This window comes from Varroa jacobsoni, unplaced genomic scaffold (assembly GCF_002532875.2).
Source record: "Varroa jacobsoni isolate VJ856 unplaced genomic scaffold, vjacob_1.0 contig05493, whole genome shotgun sequence".
Classification (NCBI taxonomy): Eukaryota; Metazoa; Arthropoda; class Arachnida; order Mesostigmata; family Varroidae; genus Varroa; species Varroa jacobsoni.
Genome location: NW_019215585.1, coordinates 1 through 8,975, shown reverse-complemented (window position 1 = coordinate 8,975; position 8,975 = coordinate 1). Strand labels below are relative to the sequence as shown.

At 42.2% G+C, this 8,975-nt stretch overlaps 1 long non-coding RNA gene across 2 annotated transcripts; it reads right to left on the bottom strand.

Annotated features, from left to right (window-relative positions):
* Positions 1–255: 255 nt before the first annotated feature.
* On the bottom strand, positions 256–1,639 carry LOC111273212 (uncharacterized). 2 transcript variants are annotated; one of them, XR_002687903.2, is made up of 2 exons: positions 1,077–1,639; positions 256–581 (listed from the first exon to the last, which is right to left on the bottom strand). It is a non-coding gene; the product is annotated as an uncharacterized LOC111273212 (long non-coding RNA). The 2 variants fall into 2 exon arrangements; XR_015315975.1 differs by having other exon boundaries at positions 1,083–1,485.
* Between the last annotated feature and the right edge of the window lie 7,336 nt (positions 1,640–8,975).

Here is an 8,975-nt window from a genome sequence, read left to right as displayed (position 1 = left end):
GTTGTTGTCGCGGTTATCGTTTCCCTGTGGTGTCGAGTTTTTGTGGTTGTCTTCGAAATGCACGAAGGGCGCGTGGGACTCCTGGTAGGCGGCTTGTTAGTTCCTCCTTTCCTTAGACACTGTACGCTGTCCTGCTGCTATTGCTGCTGCTGTTGTTGCGGCAGCAATAATTGCGATTTGTGATATTTTTATTGTCGTTTTTTGGGGCTACTGCTGTTCACACTGCTGTTGCTCTATTGTCTTCTGCCGCGACAGTTTCTTTTTTTGCTGTTATTATTTGCGTTCTTTTTTCATGCTGTTTGACGCCCAGGTCGACCGGAGTCGTACGGAACGATAAAGGATGCAGCAACGATCAAGTCGTGACCTGGTTGCCGCGGTTGTCTCGTTCTATCTCCTTATTGTTCCCCGGCTTCCTCCGTGTTCCTCTCTTGGCCTGCACCAACCTTGCTCTCCGTCCTTCTCTGTCCGGCCTATCGAGTATCTTTTTAGCGGCGGTAATGCTGGTAGTTTTTTTCTATTATCGTCTTTTTCTGCTTCATGATGCACGCTTGTGTGTTCCTGACGGGGCGCCAATAGTGAATCTGCGAAATCAGCGTAGATTACTTGCAAGTTCACTAGCGCTAGAGCAAACGACGATTGTTAAATATCTATGATCTCATTATTATTCTATACAGTATATTACACTATTAGTTATAACGATATAGACAGACAGACCAAGCGTAAGACAAAGTAGAAATGGCTCAATGTATCAGAGTGATGAGACGGAAGTGAGAAAAGTTGGTACACAACTATTGGCACAGCTGCAGTTTGTTGATGTTGAATCGACAACTGAGAACAGGCAATGGCAGAAGGGGACGGTGGCAATGATACGATGAGTGCTGCTGGCGCCGTTATGTGGTCTTGGGGCGTTCAAAGGAGAACAACACTGAGAAAAGGTAGAAGTTGTAATGATGGTGGTATGATATCGGTAATAGGAAGAGTGCAAGCATTAGTACAATGTAGATTAATAGTTAAAATGATGATGGAGTGTGTCTAATAAATAATAAAACACTCGTAACACGGCTTTTGAAACACACGGTTACGTTTGTGACGTAGTCGTTGAGTAGTGATGTTGGACGATTACGTTGAGGTTCTCGAAGGACCTCGAGTCGCTTCGTGCACACTCGTCGAGGCCCTCGAGGCCGCGGGAACTTTTCTGCTGCTGCTTGTCGCCTTGTTCGCTTGCGTTGTTCGAGCGCTGCCCAATGGCTGGCTGCTCACTCGGGCTCGTCTGCATCCATCGAATGCCCACCGCCAATACACCCTCACCCTCCGCCTCCCCCTTGCCACAGTAGCGTTACCGCCGCGGTGAATAACATTACAACAACAAGGACGACGACAGCGAAGGAGAACCAGCACTAGATTGTTCGTAGCCTTACGACTAGTGGCTGCAGAGGCGGTGACGGCTCCTTCTTCTGCTGCTGTTACCACGGCTACCCGCACACGTATACATACATCCTATTTATATAGTAAAAATTCATACAGGCACTATGTGGCAGTGCTGTCGAATCGAGCGAAGGCTACGTCATAGAGTTGTAGCAGCAGAAACCCTAGGGAAACAACCTAGTGCTATCGGAGAAAGCAAATCTGCCATCAATGTTTGTCCAGCAACACCCTTTCCCAGCGACCTTCGTTCGTTTGCTTATGTACGAACTGTCGCTACTGCTACACAATTAGAGCAGACAACGGCGTAGCAAGGAGCAGACAGAATGCCAAAAACAGACTAGAAAACTGCCCACCAACCAGCCATAACAAAGCTGTTCCTATCTAAGCATTGCTGTTGATGCTGTAGCTATCGCTTTTTTTGTCAAAGCGAGAGTCTTTCTTCGCCTGCTAATGCTGGCCTCCCTCCCTCCCTACCTCCCTCCCTCCCTCCCTTTAGTGCTGCCCTCCCACTTTCCCTTGACTCCGCAGACTACAGCTGACTCCAGCTGCCTCTGCCCACCATCTATTGCCGGCAGTCGGTAGCGGTACTAGTCGAGCGAAATGGGCACGCTGTTTTTCTCCACGGCGACTACAGAGCACCCTTTCCACCCGCCCTAGTCATATGAAAATGGTAATAGAGCCGAACGGCAGACCATATTACGACCACTATCAGCAGCAGACGGCCAAAACTCAGCCACTCAGACATGCATTCACGAAAATATGAACCAGACGATAGTTGTGCTAAAATAGGTGTGCGATAAATAGGCTTACCCTATTATACCCTTTTAACGATTAGTGTATAAGGTTTCTCAATTAGGTCTCCTATTAGGAAGGTGGCAGCTAGGATATCAACACATAAGGCGTATATTATGTAAAGAATTGTGCCGAAATCGAGCTCGAGAATGTGGCTTCTATTAAATGTATTCCCTACGCCTACTTACGTATTCTGGGTATGGGAAGCGATGGAATATAATCATAGTGAAAAGAAACACGACATGGCTTTTTTAAAACCCATCTGAACAAAGTGATAGGAGTTATATTTTGAGGGCGAAGCAATGCATCTTGGCAAAATAAAGGGTCTCCTCAAACAGATTAGGCGATCTGTGGGTAAATCATGAGATATATAAGCGTCAATTATACAGCACCTATACGGAAACTATTGAGTTCTATATCACTTCCATAAGTCTAGCACTTAGCGACTGGATACGTCATCGATTTGCGACAAATATTTTTAAGCGTAAATATTAGATGCGCCGGTCGCAGATATAAATATATCGCTATGTTGCACCATAGAGCCGTAAATACTCTACTCACTACCGGGTCCAGTACCTGTTTAAAAGGAAGAATCGAAGCCATATTGTCGATGATCTATACAGTATGGCCGACTTAAATGTAAGCCGGTTCTTATGACCTGTTTTTAGGAACATATCTAAACAAAAACATATATTTTAACGATGTTCTCTAAAAGTGACATTCTTGGTGGTTCTGTTGCATTTAGTTCGACCTCGGCCAGTTTCGAGTTCAACCTAAATCAAAGCCTGACCGCTCACAGGCTCCATCTTCGTGAAAAAAGCACAATTGCGCGATAGTTCCTTCCACGTGACACGACGCTCATTAATCTTGGTTGAAATATTGTTTTTATTTATAGCAAGCATGTCCTTTGGACTCTAAACAGCATCACGATCATTTCTGCAATTGATTTTCGCATCGGGGGTAGATATTTTCTCGTTCAAGAAGGATCGAGCGCTTTCCTCTTGAGTCAATTAAAAAGCCAACGTCATCGATCAGGTCTCAATGTTTCATTGGCCTCAGAGAGCATTCGTCTGGTTTTTGTGATACATAACACATATCTAAGGTCTAATAAGGACATATCTTAGTGAAAAGTCTTTTGCGCGAGTCAAAAACGTTTTCTTGGACACTACCGATAGATCTCAAGTACGCGCTATTTTTGTCTGTCGTAGATTTACAAAAGAGTTACTTGTGCAGCAGCACACTCATCTGTAATGGCATATATAATCGAATTAGGGTATACAAACAAACTTGTTGTCTTGTCGGGAGTTCACTGAGCGTGAACCAGTAGTTCTCGCTCAAGTTCCTCTGGTCAAGTATTACTTTTAACTATAGCTGTAAGCTTGTTCATATCATCCATGAAACGAGTTTTCATCTAGTATTGTAGGCCTTTAGAGGGACCCAGTAGTGGCACGTTACGTCAATAATCGAAGAAGCTTTAAATTAAGCCGATTACCTTCCATAACGGCCTAGTACAAATAGGTACAAAACCAGTCGTGAAACAGGTTCAAACCAGTTAGGCATGAAAGCTTAACGCATTGCCAAACTGGCCATATAAATATTCCGTTGCTGATAGACAATAGTAAAAAGTATGACATATGGCATAGTAAATTATCAGTATCCAAAAAGTTGCATCCTTGGAACATTTATACATATCATATCGAAGTATCCGCCACTGAACGAATATATTGCTGAAATTCGGACAACGTTAGAATCGTTTTAGATTTAGCCAGGAATATCCAGTGAACGATTACAATTGTTTTTACGGTTCTGTCACTTGGTAAATGATGTTTTTAAAAAACTGTTCTACCACAGTTAGCTTTTGTAGTGCTTAAACATTTTATTGTTAAAAGCTCCTAAAAGGCGTCTAGAAGACGAACATGACTGACTCGTTGCTGGTAACATATTCGGTACTAGCTTGTGTGTATACCTCCGATGACATCGCCGTGTTTCGTTCTCATAAGGACGCCATCTAAAAAATAGTATAGCTATTTGGGCACGATCAGATAGTTGCGTAATTTCGAAGTTGATCTAAGATCTTTAAAACCAAAGCTGAGGAGCATTGTTCGGCCTATTTTCGATGCTCGCAATTGACCGTCCCAGTAGATTACAAGGCCTCCCCGATCTAAATAACGGTAAATAAGTGATCTGCAAATCTGCATATAGTATTGCAATTACTATCAGAACTCCCTTGACAACGACGACTTTAAACTCCTTTATGACCTGCTCTACTGGAAAAATGTTTATGTTTATCATTGGATTTGCCCGACAAGTCATTCGGCTAATGCAACAATGGCTCTGACCCTATTGCTTATAGCTGGCATTTTCTTTAAAAAATAAAACAACTCCTCTTTGCTTGATTGAATACAATTATATTTATTAGTAAAAGAGCAGAAATACCTGTACTTCGAATATGCATACTGCTTGATGCAATTTTTATGATGAATCAGCAAACTGGCCTAACCGTCTTGCCTTAAGGGCGTCCCTTCACGATCCTGGCAGGAGGCGCAGTGAGCTATCCCAACCCGTCTATTACCCTTAAAACAGAAGATCAGTTTTTAATAGTTTGTGGCGTTAACAAATGGACAAGGTAATAATTGTGATCGCAGAGCTGAGCGCGGCTGGCCATTATTGAGCACCGGCTTCAATCAATTGATTAGGAGTTTGTTACCAGCTGACTCGTCGAGTGAAATCACATTGATTTGGTAAGTACGTTCCATCGCTGTAATCTATTTGGTCAATCTAAAAAAGAAGCATACTAATTAGAAATTGTGTGGAAAATGGCCAAACTTCATAATTATGGACTTCGAATTACTTCAGCACCTTTCATTGTTTTAAGTATTATATTTATTTGTGAAATATATTAGCGATATAGGTTGAGCTCTAGTTTATTTGGTTCTCCTTTTTGTTTTTTCTCGAAACTATAGGGTGACAACTTAATGAAAGCACAACTCGGAAATAGCTAACTGGGTTGCGATCTCTGGGAAACCCAAATCTATCATGCCAGTTCAGTTCCTTTTTGAGGTATTCTAGACACACAAAATTGGTTGCAATATCTGGATAATTGTAGAACCTAAAAAACTAGGCTCGATTCACAATAATTTATTAACTGTACGAAGTGATTACTTAGCTTGACGACGTGGCGATTTTTCGTGCCGGGTACCCTTTTGTTTCTCTTCCTATGCTACCACTATTGATATTCATACTGTTAGCTGGACTGTCAAAAAAACAAAATTAAATTAAAAAAAAATATTTTTAACGTTATAACCGTAAATTGGTGGGAGATTTCGTGAACAATTTTCCGTGAAATATACCGTGAGGTTTCAGTTTTTATTAATGGCATTGTTTGTTGCGAGAAATTGGGTGGTTGTGATGAAACCTACCTTTCGCGACATGAAGGCGGCCTTTAGCTTATAGAGAACACTTCAGTGCTCATTTGAATCTCAACGCACCCCCGTCCTCTAAATTTCTTAACATTTGCCTCTGTGATAGCTGAGGAAAATGATCCCGCAATGTTGTCAATGTTTAGTTTTAGATGACAGAAAATGAAGATGACTGTAGTTTTAAAGGGCATCAATCGCCAGTGTAGAGTGCCTGCCTTTTTGGTGAAGCCTAATATTCAATCTGTGCTCTCAAATCGACAATATTCAGGCGGATTTTACATCTATTAGCTTGTTTGGAGCTTTTTAGGAGTCGAGAAATTGAGTAACTTTTGAACTTTGCACTATAAAAAATTACCACATAATTTCACAAGTATCTACGGTTAGAAGTCGATTGAATATCATTAGATAGTAATAAGTTTAGGGTTGCATATAGCGTTTACCGCTGAGAATCAATATCTAGTGATTATGTTCCTTGAAATGAGAACGCTGGCGGAACTTGACGACGATGATTGATGAAGGTACTGAGCGGAGAGACCTTCAGCGAGATGACAGTTAGCTACTGATGTGATCAGTTTGATAACGGAAATTAACAGCTTCAAGACTATAGAAAGCAGGTGATTAGGGTCCTCAAGACATCACATGGAGCCGCCGTGGTTACATAAGCTTTTCAGCAAAATAGAGCATAAACATTGCGTTCTTTATTAGTTGAATATAGGATTCACGTCAAGGGGCATATTATAGAACAATAACAAGAACGCTGGAGATTAAATAAAATAGCTTCTTTACTAACTGAATTCAATAGGAAACAGGAAAAGCCATGCGGTACGCACGAGAGACAATTTGTTTGATGGATACTAGCAAAAAACCGTCTGAAGGATACCGTAAACAAACAAGTGGTTTGGTCTGTGCTACCCAGTAGAAAAAATCTGGTGAAAGAACGGGGTCGCACAACAGAAAAAAATATCTTCGCGGCAGTTCCAAGTAGATTCGAGCTAGTCTAACGCAACGGATACAATGAACCCTTATTAATGTTGGATATTGTTCAAAAAGGAAGCAGTCGATCCTTCCAGAGATCTCGAATTTTGGAACACTTTCATAAATGCGTGACAATTACTATTAGTATATCAGTGTTCTATCAAATGTTACTTAAGTTTTTTTTTTTTTCACTTATTGTATAACTTCGGCCGGTCGAATATAATTTATATGGTCATTTACAATTTAGTTACCAAGTAGCTAGGTTATCGTTCACGGAAAGCTTGATATCTTTCTTGCCTCTACCGAGAACGAATCGTCGTCCAGATCTGAGTTGAGCTTCATACCGGAGCAGCAGAACAAACCCGTCAATAGAGTACTAAATATGCGTGCCAGATATGTATTTAGAACAAGCCCTTCTCTAGTTAGTACTAGAAAATGCAACTAATGGTAATAAATCTGAAGGGAAACCCGGAGCTTACTTGCATTTACAGAACTGTTCGTGATGGCTGTCTTAATTAGGTACCAAAGTGCGATATGCTAATTTCCGTACTAGTAACGGCAACAAAAGCTTTCTCGAGCGCTTTTTGCTCTTTTTCTCTGGTCCCGTTAGGAAGGGCGGCAGAAATAAGTATGCACTAACTGTCACTTTTATTTGCTCATAATTTTAAGTGTGTTTTCAAACGTGTACAAAGTCGAGTATAGTTTGTAATAACGAAAATCTGTTTCGATATCCTGTACTACTATTATTATTATTTCATTTTTTAAACGGCATCAACGGTGTTGATGTTAGTTATGACAAGAGTCGCGACGACGACGACGACGACGACGATGAAGTAATAATGTTTCGCCGTTGAACTCGACAAGGATTTTCAGCGTGCAAAGGGCTTTTGCCGGGCCGCGTTCTCTGCTGTCACCATGGAAGCAATAAAAATAGTCCATAGACCATGAGCAATGTAGAGCCCAATTTTAAATCGTTAGAAAAGACCATTTCATTTTTGCCATCAACCCAATTCGCTCCCATTCGTTCCTCTCTCTATGTCAGCTTTCAAATCGGTGGCCTGCTAGAGGGCCTCGATGTCTGTCCTCTGCTTGCTCATGACACCCTACGGAGCTTTTCTGGTCTACACTTCATTAGAAGCCAGGGGCAACGCCTGACAGAACCGGTCCGACCATAACTAAGTATCATGCACTGTCGGAGAGTTCGCCACCGGTAGCGTCGCGCTGCTGATAGTTCTCTGTGCCGCACGATGCTCCCGGCAAACGCGTTTTCCGTTCCGATACATTTACTCAAAGTCATCCTGCTGCCAAAATGCAACCAAATGTGACCCTTCGTGGTAAACCAACCCCAGCGAGTTCAGATCGTAGCCTCAGTCACAGCCTTCAGCACAGTTATTGCAGCAACAGAAGCGACAAAACGTTCTGTGCAGAAGAATCAACGTAAATTATTCATGGAATAACATCAGCTTTGTAGGTGCAGAAGACAATTACCGGTCGGCATACACTCACAACCGTAGCAACATTTATTGTACCAACGATGATGACAACGGTAATAGGACAAACAGTAACGAATGAACTTTTAGCTATGCGCATGTAATAACAACAAATGAAAATAAATAAGGCCTATTTGAGCAAAAGGCTTTTACACATGCCAATGGAGCAGGTAGGTGCATGTGGCCTCCTATATGTTCCTAAAATGTTTTCTTAGGGCAAATACATATATATATATATATATGGTAGTTAACACTTTATATGATACAGCCGCCTGCAAAACTAGAAACTGATCATTGTTAATCCTGTCAGGTACTGTATTATTTGGTGTAAGGGAAACAATAATTCATCGTATTTACAAGAACAATTATTATTTGGCTCGTGGTAAGCCGCTGGAAAGAAAATATTCTGCTGGTTGTGGTTATATCTGCGTCGCAGCGAACATCAGCTATTGCTGTAGTGTGATTCACAGCATCCGCACTAACAGCTGTTACAGTCGTTCATCGGTGGTCGATCGGGAACAATAAACCTCCAACCCAGAATGCCTGTGATACTGTTCACCGCTGTCGTCATTTCTGTCAGCGACGACGGCAGGCGGGCGAACAAGCGGGAAGATGGACAAGCCAGCGTCGTTTGCCAACGGCTTCTCGAAGTTCTGTGACAACAGCGGCAGCAGCGCATTTCCGTTCGTTCACCTGTTCGTTGCGGATCCCAACGCGTTGGGCGCTTCTGCAATAGGACGAGAACTGAAATGCGACTGCGTTCTTTGCAAACATCTTTCCGACACTTTCCCCTATTTCGGCAAATGGAAGCAGCGAGGAATTGAAAAGAGAGCCCCGACGCTCGCCTTTATCTCCGCAATGCTGCTGATAATCC